Below are 20,446 nucleotides of genomic sequence, written 5' to 3'. Positions count from 1 at the left end.
ATAGTGGTCTAACGAATACCCTGTACAGCTGCAACACCCTTGTAAATCTTTTCTGAACCTTTTCAAGTTTCACAACAAAGTTTAACAACGAGGGTGAGCAGCCCAAATATGTTGTTTATGTCTTTACTTTCCTTCTGGGGCTAGACATAACCGGTTTGTCTGACAGCCAATCTCATCACTTACCTGCACTGGCAAATGTCACGGAAAGATATAGATTGTCCTCTGAACTGTGGAAATCCCTTGTTACTTCTCTCCTGTTCTTGGTGGCAAGTTGGACACTGGAATTCAACAAGTGTCAACAATTACGAATGGGGCAAATGTGTTTTTGCAACTGAGAAATAAACTCCCTCGCAGTTAAGATCCAGGTGTAATTTTTCTTGCGATGGAAACTATTTATTGAGAACTTTGTCTGCTTTTGGACTGGTGCTGTAGAAATCAATGCAGATGGAAATTAGACAATATTTCTGTTTTTCAATGAGTTTAGAACAGCAGCAGAGTTCAGTCTCGGTGACTAATCTTGTGTTACGCTGATAAAGAGTGACTCCTTCACGAGTGTCATCATAACTTCTGTAATTCTAACAGTTCTGCCACATGGATTTGTACCCCATTAACAGCACATGCTTTTTCAGTGGCTGCTCATTTTGGAACTGTAGGCCTTGGTACTTGCTTCGTTGAACAACTGAAGTAGTAAACAGGCATCTGGAAACATCTGGTTTAACAGAATTAAGCAGCTGGATAAATGGGTCATCAACACACAGTAAACTTCAGTAACCATATCTGGTCTACAGTACATCTCTGCTCCCATCTTCCCGATAGCCCCATTCCACTGCCAGGCAGCTCTGTTCATAATAGCCATAGGGCCGAATCTTAGGCTTTTATCGGCTAAGTTGAAGTCACATTGAGATTTGTGGAGAGATTCCCACCACTGAAATTACTTGCTACATCTTACAAATGCGCCTCTTTATCTACCAAACTCATTGCTGTGGTATCCCTCATGTCTGTTTCTATCCTCGTCTTACTCTGTATCTTTTCCAGAACAACTCACCACTCAGTTGGCATCTGCCAAAAGACCAGCCTCCCTGATGCCCATGTCATCTTTAATAGGGTGCTCTGCACCAGCATGAGCACAGGCATTCTGAAGATGACCTCCTCTGCCAAGGATGGAAACTGAACAGGTTGGAGAAGGGGACATTGGCGCTGTGATTCTCTGTCAGAGGCCTGGATGTGGTTGGCACACCTTTCCTGAAGGCTGCCAGAGGAGATCACACCAGCAGAGCCTGGCAGCCTGGCCCGATGTCGCCACCTGGGTCAGTGCAGTCTCAGAGGAGCACTTAAAATAAAGACTTTGCTGGACTGGGAATCAACGGAGGTCAGTGTGCATAGGGTAATGGTTCAACAGAAATTCGGGCACATTTTGGATAAGGGCAGAAGAGTTTAGGGTAAGCTCTGGTTTGTAGTTTGTACAAATGGGACACCAGGCTGGAGATCCTTTAAATGGTTAAGTCTCGAGATAACAAAAGCATGGAGTGAGAATACATTTATGAGATATTTAGGTGGTTGAAATGCTGTAATACATGAAGTGTAAAATTAAGGACTGGAACACAGCAGATTTTCTGCACCTGTGTTGACGGTAAACACACTCTCACCATCTAAATAGAAGAATATATTCAATATCCATTCATTAATTTTCTTTTTATTTATTCACAGAATGAAGGCATCACTGGCCAGGCCAGCATGTATTACCCATCCCTAAGTGCCCAGAGGGTAGTTAAGAGTCAACCACATTGCTGCAGGTCTGGAGTCACATGTAATCCAGCCCTGGTAAGGATGACAACAACAACAACAAAAACAAAAACAAAGTTGCTGGAAAAGCTCAGCAGGTCTGGCAGCATCTGTGAAGGAGAAAACAGAGTTAACGTTTCGGGTCCGGTGACCCTTCCTCAGAACTAGGATGACAGTTTCCTTCCCTAAAGGATATTAGTGAACTAGAGGGGCTTCTCCCAATAATTGATAATGGATCATGGTTGTCATTGGACTGTTAATTCCAGATTTTTATCTGCAATGGTGGGAGTTGAACTCGGGTCCCCAGAATATTATCTGGGTCAACAGTCCGGCAATAATACCACAAGGCCATCATCTCCCCTAATAATTATTACACTGATTAGCATTAATAGTTGTGATTTTTACAATAGATTATTTCATTTTGACACTTGATACATTCAAATGGGCTAGAATTCACACTCGCGTCTTATTAATTTATGTGATCATATACCTAACTTCATAATTTGTTCGGGCATTGACAGTTTCAGTGAACCTGTTGCTAATCAATCTATAAGGACAAACTTTTTATTTTCAAACCAGACCATGGTCTGAGGGAGATGTCAGAAAGGTCTCTGCTCACTGATCTCTAACATAAAGTGTCTTACCTACTGGCTGAAAAGACTACGTTTTACAAAACTTCATTTTTCCTGAACATAGTCTGCTAGATACTTGAAACATTTCACATAATAAACTCATAAGCAAACAAATTCATTATTAGGTTTTAATGATTTAGTTCTATTTCGCTAACTGCATTGGACTAAGCCAAGCATGTGTACTGCAAATATCAGAATGACTGTGTATTGATGGACAATTCTTGACTGTATCTAACGTCATTCATTAATGTTGAGGGAATGTTTCCCTCATGGGACATTATAACAGTGACTACAGACTTCAAACAGTTCTCCATTTCTGTAAAACACTTGGTGGTTATGCGAAGTTTTAAGTAAATACAAATTTCTCTCTTTTCTTTTTTTTGCTTGTAAAGTAACTTAGTTTGTATACATATCTTCATGTTGGTATTACTCCATCATCGATCAAGAGGTGCATGTCTCATTTAAATCTTGTCTCACTGTCCAAAAGTTATCTGCTGAGGTTGGCTGAAATCTCAGATGTAAAACAGAAAATGTTGAAAATCTCAAGAAGTCTGACAACATCTGCATCAGGACAGAGAAGCAGAGTTAACTTTTCAGATTGATGATCCATTGCCAGAAGTGGTCAACAAAAGAAAATTATAAGCAGATTGTTGAGTGTATGTTAGAGTGAGTACTTAAATATCCAATACCTGCTAGTTCTGGGGAAAGGCTATCAATCTTTATTCTCTTTCTATAGACCATGCCTGATCTGGAGTGTTTCCAGCATGCTTGGTGTTTGTGTTCTGTTATAGTTCACTTTGAGGGTGAGCCATTTGGGTCTGAAACTAGTCCCTTAAATTTAAATAGAGACAATGAGAAAGTTTAGAAGTCAAAGTTGACCAAAGTAGACTGGAGAATAAGTGAAAAGGTAGTATAATAGTGGAGTAATGGCATAGAACAACCTAAGAATGGTATCAAATTCAAAGAAATGATGTACAATGCAGCAAAGACAAGTGGCAGGTTAAAGAATTGAGAAAATTTTAAAAGGGCAAAATAAAGTACAGGAAAAAACCAGCAAAAAATTGTAAACATAGATATTTTAAGTGTTCTACAAATATTTAATAAGGGGAAATGACAACAGTGAATGTTGGATCATTAGATGATGAGACTGGGAAATTTAAATGGAAATAAAGTAATGGCAAAGACATTGCACGAATATTTTCTATCTTTCTTTACAGTGGAAGACAATAAAAATATCCCAAGCAAGTATAAATTAAAACTGCAAAAAGGAAGAAGAGCTTAATCATTAGAGAAAACTTACTAGAAAACCTAATGGTGCTAAAGGTAGGTCAGTCCCCTGGACCTGATGGCCTTTATCCTAGGTCTTGAAGAGAATAGCTGTTGATATAGTGGATCTATGGGTTATAATCTTTCAAAACTCTTAACATTCAAGAAAGATCTCTGAGGCTTGGGAAAAGAAATGATAGGGGCATGAAACATAAAAATATAATAACATAGAAAATAAGAGCAGGAGTAGGCCATTCAGCCCTTCGAGTCTGCAGTGCCATTCAATACGATCATGGCTGATTATCCAACTCAGTACTCTGCTCCTGCTTCCTCCCATTCTCTTTGATCCCTTTGGACCTAAGAACAAAGTCTAACTAATAAAAAGGAAATTATAGACTAGTTCATCTAACACTTGCCATTGGGAAAATTTAAATATCCATGACTGAGTAGTTAGTAGCAAGACATTTAGAAAACCGTAAGCAGAGTCAAAATGTCTTTATGAAAGGAAAATAGTATTTAACAAACTTATTAGAGTTTTTTGAGGATGTAATCAGCAGGGTGAATAAAGAGGAACCAGTGGATACAAAATGCTGTTACAGAAATATTCATTAAAGATATTACCCAATCCATAAACAGTGAATTATATATTGATTCTAGAAGATGATGCAGGGAGTGGCGATGGGGTGGGGTTAAGCATATACAGTGATTGCTCTTATAATATATATTTTACAGAAGTGAGGTATCTGGATACCAATTACTTGAAGATCTCTGGTGCTTTTTGTTTGCCGCTGAACTAATTACAGGCAGTAATGAGTAAATTCTGGACAAATTATTTGATCAAGGCTTTTGGGCATGTGATGACATCCAGGTAATTTGCTCCTCTGGCTGCTGAGCTTCTTAAATGAATATCACTCTTAAAGCAGTAAGAGAAAAGGACAAGAGAGGGAGATTCCAATGGCTATTATTTTTGCTCTGGCGCAAAACTCAGGACAGAGTTAGTTTGATAATAACATGTTGTGTTCATGCAGCAAGAAATGGAAAAAGAATGTTTCTTAGAGACATAGAGGTTTACAGCACAGAAACAGGGCCTTCAAACTATTAAGCCTGTGCCGTTCTAAAACAATCACATAACTATTCCACTCCCATTTTCCAGCACTTCATCTATAACCTTATGTGCTGTGGCATTGTAAATGCACCTCTAAATGCTTCTTAAGTGCTATAAGAGTCTCTGGCCTATTAGCTGGTGAGTTCCAGATTCTCACCACCATCTGGGTGGAAACATTTTTCCTCACATCTCCTCTAAACCTGCTTCTCCCTACCTTAAATTTATATCCCCTGGTCATTGATCCTTCCACTAAGTTGAAAAGTTCCTTCTTGTCTACCCTATCTATGCCCCTCATAATTTTATACATTCAATCATGTCTCCCCTTAGTCTCATTTGACCCAAAGAAAACAACCCCAGTCTATTCAATTTTCCTCCACAACTAAACGTTCTGACCAGGCAGCATCCTGGTAAATCTCCTCTGCACCTTCTCTATCCCTCCTACAGTATGAAATCCAGACCTTTGGCTTCGAAACCTTATCTACCTGTCCCACTAAATTAAAGCACTGGTGGATATATACAGTGAGGTCCCTCTGATCCTTGGTGATTTATAGGGTCCTACTCAGTTCCAGGGACCTGGGTTCAATTCCACCCTCTGGCAACTGTCTGTATGGAGTTGTACATTCTCATCTTGTCTGTGTGGGTTTCCTCTGGGTGCTCTAGTTTTCTCCCACAATCCAAAGATGTGCAGGTTAGGTGGATTGGCCATGATCAATTGTTCATCAAAGATGTTCACCAGGTATTCCATTGCCTTGTTTTTCCTGCCCAAGTACATCATCTCCCATTTATCCAGATTGAATTCCATTTGCCACTGATCATTTGCTCCATCTAACCAGTCTGTCTATATCTTCAAGTGAGCTAACACTATCGTCTTCACTATCTACCACCCCAACAGTTTTTGGATCATCTGCAAACTCCTTGATCAACCATCCTGCATTTAAGTGTAAATCATTTATAAGTACCGCAACCAGCAAGAGTCCCAACATTGATCCTGTGGAATCCCACAGGACACAGTTTCCCAGTCACAAAAACATCCCTCGACCATTATCCTCTGCTTCCTGCCACTCAGCCGATTCTAGATCGAATTAGTTGAATTTCCTTGGATCCCAAATGCTCTTACCTATGCTATCAGTTGCCCATGTGGGACCTTATTCAAAACCTTGTTGAAGTCCAAGGAGACAACGTGTAGTGATTGGGACCAGGGCCAGGTTGATCTCATTGACTATGAGATCATTGATTGGGATAGATGACCAGGGGCAAACAGGGAACCCTGGCTGACAGATATAAACTGGAGATTCAGAAGGTGTCCTCATTCCAGGGACTGGCTCTGAGCTGGTTGGTCAGACCCTATGTACTGTGCACATGTGAATAAAAGGTGACTTGGTGATGGGAAACCTGCCTATTTGAAGTTATTTCACTGTGTCAAATGCATTATCCTCATCTACATGTCTCATCAATAGTGTTGATTTGTGAAAATAGGATAATTTCTCATCAGAGCCGATAATATTTTGGATGCGATGATGCCTTCCTATTCCATTGAAAGAATGAGGGTTGAGTGGTGAAGAGAAGGTCATAGATTAATCTTTCTTTAAAGTGAGAAACACAAAATTGAACTTTCTGAGAATCTGAGGCCTGTTTCTGAAGCTTCCATGGTGACTAGATACATCAGTTTCACAGATAGAACCTTGCTGTTTGTGGAGGAGCAGTACCTTTGGTGTCAGCTTAACATTGTACCAGTTAAAAGAAGTAAAAGGGAAGACATGGTGAGGATGGATGTACAAATCGGCTTCTTCCTGTTGGAATTTTTTAATCAGACCAAAGCAGGGCTGGAATCCTCTCAATATTCTATTACCCTGTCCTGATTATATTAATTCTTGCCAGAGAAAAGTATGGAATAGCTAGATTTAATAGCTTGGCTGTCTACCACCTTTGAGGAATAATGAAGGGCAATATGTACTCATTTCCAAACTGATTTTTGACAGTGTCAGCCTCTCTCCATAGATGCAAGCTTATATTCTAGGCTGATGCTTTAGTATAGAATGGAAGGAGTGCAGCACTACCATTTTTCAATGAAACATTGAACTAAGGCTTCATAAGACAATAAGATGTAGGAGCAGAAGTTGGCCATTCAGCCCAATGAACCTGCTTTTCTATTCAATGAGATCATGCCTGATTTGAAATTCTTCAACTCCGCAGGCATTTGCAGAAATAAGTAATGTTCTGGCTCTAGTTGAAGAAACGCAGAAACTGCTTGCCAGTGCTTTTTCTCAATCAATATCACTAAAACATAATATCTTTTTAAAAAATTATCTCTATCATTTGAGGCATTTTGCTTTGTGAAATGGCTTCTGTTTTTCCTGTATTACCATGGCGACAACGTTCAAAAGTACCTCATTGACAGTAAAGCTCTTCAGGAAGTCCTGAGGTTGTTAGAAGCATCAGCTACATGCACATTCCTTTCTCCTTATCAAAGCATTATCAATGATTTAATCAACAGAGTATTTTTATTTGCTTTGCCTGGGCCTTGAATGTTGGCTTTGTGCCTTACATTCGTGACATTATTTTATCACCAAATACTTTGTTTATTTCATCTGGTCAGTGAGCACTTTTGAGACCTCCATTATCCAGAACGTTCTACTGGTCACGAACAAGGCCTATGACAACTTGTTGATAGATTCAGAATACTTGACCAAATTGAGTTTGAAATGTGTCAGCAAGTTAACAAAAAATGGAGAGCTGATGTCCTAGCGTTATTATCACGAGACTACATACCCTGAGACCCTGGTAAGTTGTTGGGACCTGGGTTTGAAGCCTGCCATGGTAGAATTTGTATTCAATAAGTATCGAGAATTGAGAATCTAATAATGACCATGAAACGATTGTTGGAAGAACCCATCTGATTCACTGATGCCCTTCAGGGAAAGAAACTGCTGTCTTTATCTGGTCTGGCCTGCATGTGACTCCTGACATACAGCAATGTTGTTGATTCTTAAATGGTGGGTGGGCAATAGTTCAGGCCTAGCCAGTGACACCCTTATCTAGTAATTGAATAAAAATTACGACAAACTGTTTTCAAATTTACAAGGGCATTTTGAATTCTCAGGGATAATATGAAATGTGTGACAGCAAATCAGCAGCTTGATTCATATTTATTATTTTGCATTTTCAAGGAAAATAAGAATGGGAGAGACGTTAAGTGGAATGTTTACTCTTTGTCACCCATGTTCCATTGTCACAAATGTTAAAATCTACCCCCAAGGTCCATTCAAATTTGCACAGTGTGTGGGCATCTGTAAAATGATCCACCACGTTTCACCAGAAAATATTACGTGAAATTTAAATGGATGAAAAAACAATGGAAAAGCAGTAAACATTTTCATTTATATATGTAGTTCAGAGATTACTTCAGATGAAAGAGCTGCCATAGGCTACAAAGAATTATCAGGAATGTAAGAGGAACTGCAACTGAAGGGAGAATAAAGATTGAAAATTTATTTTTTCCCTGCACAGCAGTAAGTATGCAGAACATGCTCCTCATTAAAGTAAGTAAACATGTCAATTAATTCTTTAAATAAAAAGATGCAGAAATACATGTTTGGGAATGAAGTCAAAGAATATAAGAACAAATAATAGTGGAGATGATTCAATGTTATCATGGACGATCATCATTGCTGTACTGCTTTGACTGCAGACAAAGGAACTGTTAAAGTAATCAGAGATGAGGAAACAAATAACTGGAGTTTTAGGCTATATGTAGGAAAATAGCAAAACTTTTTCAACTATTGAACTGAATAGTGTAAGATGTTGATGGGTATTGACGTTGAAATACAGAATAAACTGATAATGTTTGTGGTACCATGAATTAAACTTTGCAACCTGCTTTTAATGATCTTTTGGGCATCATGTTAAGGTTGGAGGGACACATTTTGGGCTGTGATGTCTAATAATGCCCGATTGGCACCTCCTCCCACAGTTGGCAAACCTGAATCGAGTGCTCAGCTCTGGTTCGCTTCTCCAGTAGCACTGCCACACATACACCTGCAGGCAGGCTTACCAGTGCAGCTGATTGAAATATTTGCACTGGGGATGTTCAAATTTGGGCACCCGGCCAAACCTCAGGTTGTGTTGAAGTCAGTGGAATCTCGTGATACTCAAATTTGTTCCTGGGCCTATGCTGAAGTGTTTATTTATTTTTGTGGCCATTTCTTTAGGGCTGATACTACGCCTCCAGAATGTACCAATACAAATAGGAATGACCACTATCATAGTGTGGAAGCAACCCATCGAGTCCACGCTGACCCTCTGAAGAGCATCCCACCCAGACCCATTCTATTCCTGTATTTTCCATGGCTAGTCCATGTAGCTTGCACATCCCTGGACACTACGGACAATTTAGCACAGCCAATCCATCTATCCTGCACATCCTTGAACTGTGGGAGACAACCAGAGAACCTGGAGTGAAAACACACAGACACAGGGACAATGTGCAAACTCCACACACACAGTTGCCCCCAAGGTTGGAATCGAATCCAGGACCCTGGCGCTGTGAGGCATCAGTGCCATCACTGAGCTGCCATGCTGCCCACATAAATGCCAGTACGTGTCTACAACGCCCTACCTGTTTTCGTAAGTCCAAGTTTGAAGGGCAATCCTTTTTTCTTATGGCAAACACAGCAACTGTATTTTAACTCTGTTACTTATGTTTCTTTTGGTGTTAAAATTGGAGATCTTTCCTGTACTAGGCACACATTGAGTTAAAGTTAGTGGGTTGCAGCTGAAGGCAGACACAGATGACAAAATCAGTTATCACTTCTAATGTGTCAGCTCAGCCTTCTGACTGAGGAGAAGTCTTTGTGGTCCAGCATCTCTAAACTGACTCTACAGTTATGGCCTACTGAGCAGCAGTGACCACTGTACTCCAATATCCTCAGAGACTTAGACAGCTTACATTAGGTCCATCAGTGGTACCTTTGCAAGATCCTCCAAATACAGTAGCATGAAAGGTGGTTCTGCAGCAATAACTTCTCCCAAACCACTTGAGCCACAGCACTGAGGCACTAAATACTTAAAATTAACTCGTTTGGGAAGGACAGGTATACTGGGCATTAGATCGCTGCAGTGACTGCTCTATCACAAACTCAGCTATGACAGAACACTCCCAATAAGACCATGGAAATAGAACAATGTCCTTCAAACATTCTGAAGAGTTCAGACTCCCTTTCAACCCCATAGAAGACCCTGAGCTGTGTCCGATTCAGTCAGAAAGGCATCAAATACATTGCAAACTTTGTTGGGAACACAATGAGAGCACACAAACCTCGAAACTACTCATCTATCCAAATCTTTCAACACCAGCTGCCCCACATGTGCCAGAATTAGCAGATCCGGCATTGAAATGAAAGGGTTAGAGCTAGGATGAGGCTTAGAGTCTCACAACCCATGGAAGTAGAGTGGAAGCTGGTCATTCTTGATCCCAAGTGACTGCCGAAGAAGAGAAGAGTTAAAGTCTGTGCCTCTATTTGTCTAAGCTATCCCATTCATTTACAATTTATGCCCAAAGAAGCGTTATAAATACTTCAGACAATTTTTATATTTGTTCGAGCCTAGTCCTTATAGAACAATTTTATGTATATTTTTTCTGTCGTATCCTAAACTATGAATCAACCTTGGACAAAATAGTCATCATATACGTTTGGATCAGTTCAACATTAACTTTTTTGTCCCTTTTAAGTCAACATCTCTGATATCCCATACACTGTTCTCTTATTTCCCAGACTTCTATGATCAAAGCACTTTTTAAAATTCATTAATGGGAGCCATGCACTACTGTTTAGCCCTAACTATATTAACCATAACTGCCCTTGAGAAGAAGGTAGTGGGCTGTCTTCTTGAACCATTGCTGTCCTTGTGTTGCACTGATACCAACAGTGCTGTTAGGAAGGGAATTCTAGCACTTTGACCCAGTGACTTTTGACTTGGTTTGACTTATTTGAATTCTATAAGTAGCCATGATTTTCTTTTTGTCCTCCACTAATCTCCTTCCTTGGTAACGTGATCAAGATGCAGCCCTACCCCGACACATGCGAAATGGCATATATGAATCGACATACTGGTATCAACATTGGTGTTGCAATATGCTTCACTGCCTGGAATGCAAAGATACATAAGGTACATTATCTTTCCATATGGATTTTTAACATAAAGATAAAACAGGTTTGTTACCCGTCAACTATATGATAGTGTCAACTATCATGTTGCTTGATCTGATCATTGTAGTGCAAACATAATTAATCAGTCAAACCTAACAGTCAAAAAGCCAAATTGGGGAAATTGATATGCATGAAAAGATGTGTAACTGAAGCAATTGCAACCTGCTAACACAAATGGATATAATGAACATGGCAGTTTGTTTTACTCTGTAAGTGACTGAAAACTGATGAAGCACCCAGCTGTGTTAAGATTTAAGCTCTTTTCAAGTCTTATTTTCAAGAACAAAACACACTCAAATCTTCAATTATTGTCATATTGCACACCCATGCACAAAATAGATATTATATGTAAGTTTCTGACCTGCAATAAACGTGGAAATAATAATAATCAAAATATTTGTTTGCTCTAACAAACTTGCCAAGGATGTTGCCTTCTATCAATGAAACAATCTCAGCCAAGATTGCTAATGAAACATTCAAATTTTCCTAACATGAGAAATCCCATTAATACTAGCACCTGGGATCTTCAACATTCACTGAACAGATTTCAATCATCGTCAACCCATCAACTTTTCACCCTCATATCCTGAAATGTCTAGGGTATGATATGCTTGTTACTGACATCCATGTAGAATTTTATTTTAATCCATGAATCTTGACGCTAAGTCTTAGATTTTGAGCAATATTTGTGTAAGCAGGGCCAGCACACTTGGGTTGAGTGGGCTTATCCTTCCCAATCACAATTCATGAGCCCAGGATTGTCATTTTCTGCTGAACGTATGGGCACAGGTCTATTTTCCAACCCAATTTTCAAATTAAACTTTAAAGACTTCATTCAACACATTTTCCATAATTACATCTGACTTTGACCCTGACATACAGTAAAAATCAGTAATTCTCTGTTATCCACCTGGGTATTATGTCAGTCCCTTTGGGATACCAATCTATCTGGCTGCCATGTTGAAAGGTGAGAAGGATTTGAGGGTAAGCTGGTAGACGAGTCTACACAGGAGAGGTCTCCTGGCCACCCTAAGTTGTTGCCTCCATTGTTCCTATCTTACTTCATGTAGGAGGACAGCCGAGGAATCTTCATTTCCCAAGGGAAGACATGGTGGAAGGGCAGGTTGTGAGGCGGATACAAACAGTTTACGGAGAGATATTGATATTAAGTAGGCAAAAAATTGGCAAATGGAGCATAATGTGAGAAAATGAAAAGTTGTTCATTTTGGAAGGGAGAATCAAAGAACAGAATATTATATAAATTGAGAAAAATTTGCGAAAAACTGCAACACAAAGGGACTTGGGGGAGGCTTGTGCACGAAACACAGAAAGCTAGCACACAGGTACAGCAGGTAATGAGGGAGGCTAATGGAATGTTGGTCCTGATTTCAAAGGGGATTGGAGTATAAGAACAGGGAAATGCTACTGTTCAATCAGTGAACCAATCTCTGGCATGACTTCAGCTCTGCAAACCATGTCTCAATCTGCTAGGTACAATTGCTCAATTGTTATGGCAATAGATTTAGATTAAAGAGGGTAAAATTCAGTTTTGGTCAGGGTAAAACACTAGTGATAGAAATTCAAATCACTTGGTGAATACCCATTCAAGTTCCTCTCCTTTGGGTTCTAGTTAAAGTTGATTTTTACACCCTAAGGGTTCACCTCTCATCATGCAAAGTGTTTGAATACTAGAAAAATAAAAATTGAAGTTGCCACATAAAGACCATAACTCATTAATGTCTTTCAGGAAAGGGAATGTCCCTCCTGTATTCACATCTGCAGGGCAATAAATGTTGCCTTGATGCAATCCCAGAAACAAATGAATCTCTTTTAGTTAACTGTTCGCAAATAACAGCAAGTAAGTAATCCTACAATTTTTTGTTTGGCATTCATCGGAGAGGGCTGTAAGAATGGAAAAAAAAGTCATAAAATATCAAAGGACATAAATAGAACCCATGTGTGTATATATCAAGTCAACAGCGAGGGGCATCAGTGAACATACATCTAGCATATAACTTCAAACAACATTTCATGTACTTGTGTTGCTTTTTGAGTGAGGTTCTGCAATTCATTTATATTAAGGTAGTTCTGAAATAAAAAGACAAGTTCCTGACTGAATGATAACTCCTTTAAACTGTGACCGATAATATTTATATAGTTCATCTTGCAAGACCCCCTGCAGTGCAATGATTCAATGAGATCAATTTGTTACCAGGCTTCTAAAGGGACACATGATTTGATTATTGTTACGTCAGGTGGGGGTTGGCAGTACAGTCATTAACAAGTGTGCAATTAAGGTGATGATGTAATGTATTCTCCACAGTTTTGCTTTGGAAGTGGATGCCCTCATGAAGACAACATATGGTAACAGGAAAGAATTCTGACTAGCGTCAATATGAAGAGAAAGTTGCCAAGAAGATCAAGTTTGTGATTGAAATGGGAGCTAAGTATTTGAAAAGAGCAGGAAGAAAAGAAAATGAAAAGAGCAGGTTTAGGATTATTGTTTATTTTTATCTTTCCATGTTGAAATTTCATTGTAACTTGATATATCAGCCTGCAATTTGACAGAATCCTTTGCAAGAATGATATTCTCCTGTGACTGGGATTTTTTTCTCAACGACATTGTCATTAATCATCCTCTATACCCACAATCCTCTGAATCACTATGAATCAGTATAATTACAATGAGGGTATACATAAATAATTATTTAATTACCTAAATGTAGATTGAGATAGCAGTAGTGTAAAGGGAAGTGAGGAACAACTATTCTTAGGTTAGGTTCAGGAGAATTTCCTATGACAGTGTGCAGTCCAAAAAGAAAGGAGGAACTATCATACCTGGTTGTTGGAATGAGGTGGATCAAGTAGAGCATGGACGTTTAGCGGACAATGATCATTGTATCACCAGATTTAGGACAATGGTAGGAAATGACAATGAACAATCTAGAGTAAGAAGATTCAATCAGCAGAAAGTGCCTTCAGTGGTGTAAGAACGGAACTATTTAGACTAGAGGAAAGATCGACGGGATAAAGAGTAGCTGATGTTGACCATGACCCTTATTGGTTCACTCAGGTAGAAAAAATAAAGACACCTAAGTTTTGAGTAATCCTACTTTATTCAGAAGAGCTAGCTTCATAGTTATTTCTGAGAATATCATACAGAGACGAGTCAGGCTTACTACCGATATCTATCCACGTTAATGAGGGAACAGGCCAAGTTTCACTCACATGATATGGATATCTTCCTCTTCTCTGAGCTCTAAGCTCAAGATCCTCCTTCTTACAAATGCTGCTCCTAGGCTTTCACTGTGTTCTCTGAGTCCCTGACTCAAGGTCATCCTTCTCCAAGACACCAGCTCAAGGTTATTGTCTCCAAATCCCTAACTCATGGTCCTCCTTCTGCAATGGGGCTTTCTGGCTTGTAACATTCTTTCTGCATCCTCTGAGAACCCTTCTCTTATAAAGTGACCAACCACCACATGTTTCAACTTGACTCTGTCAGGTTTCAGCTCCAGGCTCACAAGATGCCTTTAATTGGACTTCCTTGCTGTATTTGCCTCTCTATCTGTTATACTGACCAATGGGTTACCTTTGGAGGAGACAGATCAGGTGCAGTCAAAGTATGTCTCCTCAAAAGGATTAAACAAATCTAGAGCTTCCTGAATGACAAAGGAATTAAAAACTAAATTAAGAAAGAAAAAGTGTGTTTATGACAGCTGCCATGTGGAAAATATGATAGAATACCAAACTGAATGCTGAAGTTAGAAAGGGAGGTGAAAAATCAGACCAGGGAAGTGAAGAGGGATGATGTAAAAAAATCAGCATCTAACATGCAGGGAAATCCCAAAACCTTCTATGGGCACTCTTATCATAGAAGGATGGTAAAAGGGGATGCATGGCAGATTAGAGATCAAAAGGGGATTCACCTATGAAGTCAAGGGGCATTGTTGAGTTGTTTAGTGAAGTAAAACAAAATCCCATGGATCCCAGAGATCTAAAATACAAACTGAAAACCCTGGAGAAACTCAGTAGGTCTAGCAGCATCTCTAGAGAGAGAAGCAGAGTTGGCATTTCAAGTTCAATGACTTTTCTATCAGAGTTTTATGCTAAATGAATACTTTTTACCTGTTTTTAACAACAAGTCAGATGCTGCCTACTCCATGGTAACAGTGGAGGAAAGTAAGTCATTAGAAGTATTTATAATTAATAAGGGGAGGCATTGGATAAGCTGTCAATACCTAAAGCTTTATAAATAAAAAAAAAATTGGCCCGAGGCAACTTTATAAGCTGCCATATGAGGCTTCATCCTGCTCCATTTGTCTCTGAGTTTAAGACAGCTGAAACAGCTCTGCCACATGCTCACATTGGGCTGTAGTGTTGCAAATCCATTCCTAATGGTGCTGCATGTACTATAAGCTCTTCCAGTTCGTCAAACAAATAGGGTAAATGGGAAACTATGCCCAGTGCATCACCTTGTAATCAATAGCTAGAGGGACTGTTGCTGTCAAATCTTTGGCCAGTGCCTCCTAGTCTCTGTCCAGTAGCTGCAGTTTTCTTACCTTCTATCCATACTCCACGCTCTCTAAATTTTCTTGCGAGGAAAATGTCTGGAAGAAGAGGTGGGTGATACAATCCTTACAGAGTAGGTTTTCTTCCTTCACACCTACTTTTATGTGAAATGTAACACAAGAAAAATTGTAATGGAAGAACAGGATGATCTGGCAAATTTCAGAAAAAGCAGCAAATGTGAGTTTATTTGGAGACAGATTAGGTTTGCAAGAGAAAGAAGATGGACAATAGAAAGCCATGTATAGTTTCCTGATGGGACTTGGTCTCTCATTTCTCCATCTCTGAGCCCCTCAGATGTGTATTCTGTCAGCATTGTCAAAATGCTCCATCTTGATTGGAGATTAAAAATCTGATGAAGTTAACTCAACCTCTCTGGCCTATGAGTAGGTTTCCCTTCAAAGATAAGCAAGCTGAACTTATTCTTATTGTAAACATCTTCTCCCTTAACACCTCTCCACAAGTAAAGTATCATCCTGCTAATCTGTATGGGTTCTACTACACTTGGCCATGTCTCACAGTCTAAAGGGAGTAGTCCTCAATCAAGTCAAGGGAGACAGTCTTCAGTCAGGGGGTCCCACCCCAGACATCGAGTGCAGCATGTGGTCCCAGCCCAGAGTCTGAGAAATGGTCAGTCATTGGTTTGGGGCAATCAAGGTCAGAGATTCCATATCATTGCAGCAAGGGGAGTCAGCCATGGTGTGTCCCAAGGGTCTGGTGCAGCCAGTCAAGGGATTAGCAGTAAGTCAGCTGGGGAGCTGTACATATACCAGTCAGGTTAGTTGGGGCTATCATTCCAAATCAGCTAGGGTGGGGAACCACAGTCAACCCTGATCTTTAACAAGTTATTTGGCTACATTGGGTGTTAAGGGAAAAGTAGCAATTGATTGGACAATGTTTAAACATGATATGGCTAGAAGTCTGATGTAGCTTGATTTTTGAGGCTGTACCTGCTGCGGCAGTTGATCAGGTAGGTCATCACATAAAGGCCTTGAGGTCATGAAAGTGAACTTCTAATTGCAATGCAGTCTGATCTGTGGCACCTACGTGCCTTCAGAAGATTTTCGTTCTCATTCACCTCCTGCTGCTGTGAAGGACAATTCACAGTTAGCAGCAATTGGTGTGATGCACAGTTGGGCTTGAAGTATGGTCCCAAGGGTGAAATCGCAGCAGGTCCTGGTACGTTGCAAGATGTTAGCTGCTGCCAAATGCAAGATGTTCTGAGTGAAGCGCCTTGGAAGAATGGTGAACACACCAAGAGGTGAGCAAAAGAGAAATGCAACAGCGAACATACTAGAAGTCTCACAGAAAAAGCCTCCATGAAAATTCCTGAAATTGACACAGCCAATTTTTGGTAACATTCAGCCCATCATTACAAATAGGCATAGGATAGAATAGAATAGCAATTTATTGTCACATGTATTTTTATAATTTGCCTAAATTAATCACAGAAGTCATAAATAAGAAGAAAAAAATGTGAAAGTTTATCGCAGTTTAATTATTGACTCTAGGGTTCAGGCTACGCTGGAAAACTGGGCCGAGACCACCGTGCAGGGCTGGGCTGAGAGCGCCCCTCCATACCAAGACGAGACCTCCATGCTGGGCGGTTGGAAGATGCAGAAGCTGCCTCTGAAGCAAGGACGGGACCTTTGTGCCAGGACTAGAACTTTTCACTGAGCTGCTGGAATATCCGGAAGGTGCCAAAGAAGACCTTCACATTAGGTTGAGACCTCCATACCAGGGTAAGAACACCGCTCCAGGCCCAGACAGCCCCTCCTGGAAAAGACTGTCATCCGAGAAGCAGCCCCACCATAAACCAGGCCTATATCACCAGTCCAGGCTGTTGGAGCCACCTCGATGCAAAATGCCTTCTGCCAAAGTTATTAAAAGATGGTAAGGTATGATAATAAATGGAAACATTAAAAAACATAGAAAGAAAAGAAAGTAAAGCAGACAGAGTAAACCAGCTTCGGGCTCTTGGGATGAGGAGCCCGCGTGCCGCGCTGTTATTCTGTCGCTACCTTGAAAAAGATTGACTTCAGCAAGTGTTCATTTGTGACGTGTTTGCAAAGTTAAACTTTTGTAGCACACGGATAAAACAAACCAAGTTTTTGAGTTTAATTGGGAATTACAATTCAATTCAGAAGAATATTTTCAACCTAGCAGCAGTGTGTCAGTTTGTGAAGCTTTCAAGCTGTAAAAGTTTGTTCAGAGTTTTCCAAGCTGTCAGAACTGAAAGAAAGGTTAGGTCAACAGAACTGTAAAGAAATCAGTTACATAAGTTAAAGAATTAAAATAGGTGTGACACTTTACTGGGTTTAAGGATCTGTAAAGGATATTGCTGGGACACAAGTTGAAACATTGTTTACCTGTTTATTTAATATAAATACAATATATGTATGGCTTTCTTTATGTTATAAATTTATGTTCTTTTATTAAAAATCATTGGCAGCCTCATGTGAATGTATTCAGTGACTAACCATCATGTTAACCAAATGCCAAATTTAAATATATAATCTATGCTTGAGATTGTTCAAAACTCTGCTGACTGCAACCAAACTTGCCTCAAGTTCCAGTGACTCATTACCCTGTTCTCACCAGTTTGTGTTGGTGTCCAGTTGAGCCCTGTTTCCACTTTAGAAATTCTCATCCTGCTTTTCAAACCCCTTCATGTCCTCACCCCATACTTATCTCCATAGCCTTCCAAAGTCCTGCAAAGCTCTGAAATCACTGTAACTCACAAATGTAAATGAATTCACATCTAGGGCCTGTGTACCTTGCTGCCTAGACCCAAAGCTCTGAAATTCCCTTCCTAAACCACACTGCCTTTTTGTCTCTCTCTCGGTCTTTAAACTACTTTTTAATACCTTCCTCTTTGACCACATTTTTGGCCTTCAGTTCTAATACCTCCTAATGCCTTGGTGTTAAATTTTGATTGCTAACATGTTAGTGAAACATTTTGGGATATTTTACTATGTTTATGCAGCTTTATAATCACAAGTTGGTGTTGCCATCTTATTATACAGTCAGGCCAGATACATGGCCTTTGGTACCTGTGGAAAAATAAAGAAGATGGCATTGAAAAGAAACAATTAAAAAAAGAGAGAACAATGGAGAAAACTGTTTGTAACCATTCTTTTTGTGACTTCCAAATAAAATTATCAAAACACAACATTAAAGTTATGCGCTTGTTCAGTATCATGATGAATAACAATGCGCATCTAGTTTGTTTGGTCAAAACAGTGTCTGCTTAATTTGACTCATTCAGTGCTATAATTTACAATATGAACAAAATTATGAAGAAGACATTTTCTACTAGAGCTAGATTGCCATCATAATGATGTCGCTGATACTTGGAATCAGGTATTTTAGGTGGAAAACATTAGAATGGTTCTGTGGCACCTCATACATTTCCTATCGTGTTATTTATCCCTTCCACATGTCTATGTTACCCTCTGACCTGGCACATTTACTTCAAATAAATACGACAGATGGCTAAGAGTGGCTAAAGGTCAAAGGGTAACAAATACGGCCAAGAGTAATCACATTTTACATTAAGATGAAGACAAAACGTGATAATATAAAATGTATGCCCTAGGCAGTAAGGAAAGGTAAAATCATTTGTTTATCTTCTGCTGACGTGTATTAAAGTATAAATATGGGGGAGTAGTCTTTCCAGGCCATTTTTCAATTTACCGCTGCTTTCTTACCATTGGGATTTGTAGTGCACAATAATAAATAAATCTACTAAACATTAACAGATAATGCAATTATTCAATTTTGGTGAAGATCTTATTTTGAAAATTCGGGATAAAATGCTCTTGGCAAGAGGAGGTATGAAACATATTCTAAATAACAAGTTGAGATATATCAATACTTCATTTTAATAAAGCTGGTTTAGCCAACAACTGTTAATACTAAAATACTATTAGAGTTGCCAATGTAGGTGTGTTTAATTGAGCATTACAACATTATAAAATAATGGGGGGTATAGATAGAGTTAATAGTAAGTGCCTTTTTCCCTAGGGTAGAGGATTTCAAGACAAGGGGGCAGGATTTTAAGGTGAGAGGAGAGAGATTTATGAAAGACATGAGAGGCAAATTTTTTACACTTGGGTTGTTTGCATTTGGAATGAACTTACTGAGGAAGTGGTGGATGCGGGTACAATTGCAATGTTTAAAAGACATTTGGATAAGTACATGAATAGGAAAGGCTTGGAGGGACTTCGGCCAAGAGCAAGCAGTTGGGACTAGTGTAGTTTAGAATTATGTTCGGCATGGACTGGTTGAACTGAAGGGTCTGTTTCTGTGCTGTATGACTATGAATCCAAGTGTGTCCAGGATCTATAACATTGAAAGTCCAGTACTTTGACCATATTTCTCAAGAAATTCCCCATAATAAAACAGTGATAACCAATTATGTACTGAAATAATAGATCATTTAAAGGATATTTCCAACAAAATGTTAACTGTAACATCCAGGTTATTCTCACATTACAATTGAGACTCACCTTTTTGTAAAGTCTCATTCAGTTTGTGTCAAAGGATTTGAAGAGTACGCTCTGTATTTAGAGAAAAGAATATATTATTTACAAATGTTTGGCACTAAATCACTTTGAAGAACATAAGTTAATTTATTCAGAGATAACAAGGTGCAGGGCTGGATGAACACAGCAGGCCAAGCAGCATCATAGGAGCAGAGAGGCTGACGTTTCGGGCCTAGACCCTTCATCTCTCCTCCTGCTTCATTCTCAATGAGACTGTTGAATTTGTACAAGATGCCTGTTAGACCTCAGCAGTGGTACAGGTGTGGGTGCCACATTATAGGAAAGATGTGAACATGTTGGAGAGAGAGCAGAAGCAATGAACAAGAATCGGTTCAGCAATGA

The sequence above is a fragment of the Rhincodon typus genome, chromosome 3 (genome assembly GCF_021869965.1).
Source record: "Rhincodon typus isolate 14 chromosome 3, sRhiTyp1.1, whole genome shotgun sequence".
NCBI lineage: Eukaryota > Metazoa > Chordata > Chondrichthyes > Orectolobiformes > Rhincodontidae > Rhincodon > Rhincodon typus.
The sequence above is the reverse complement of the archived record's forward strand: the minus strand, read 5'-3'. Positions refer to the sequence as shown.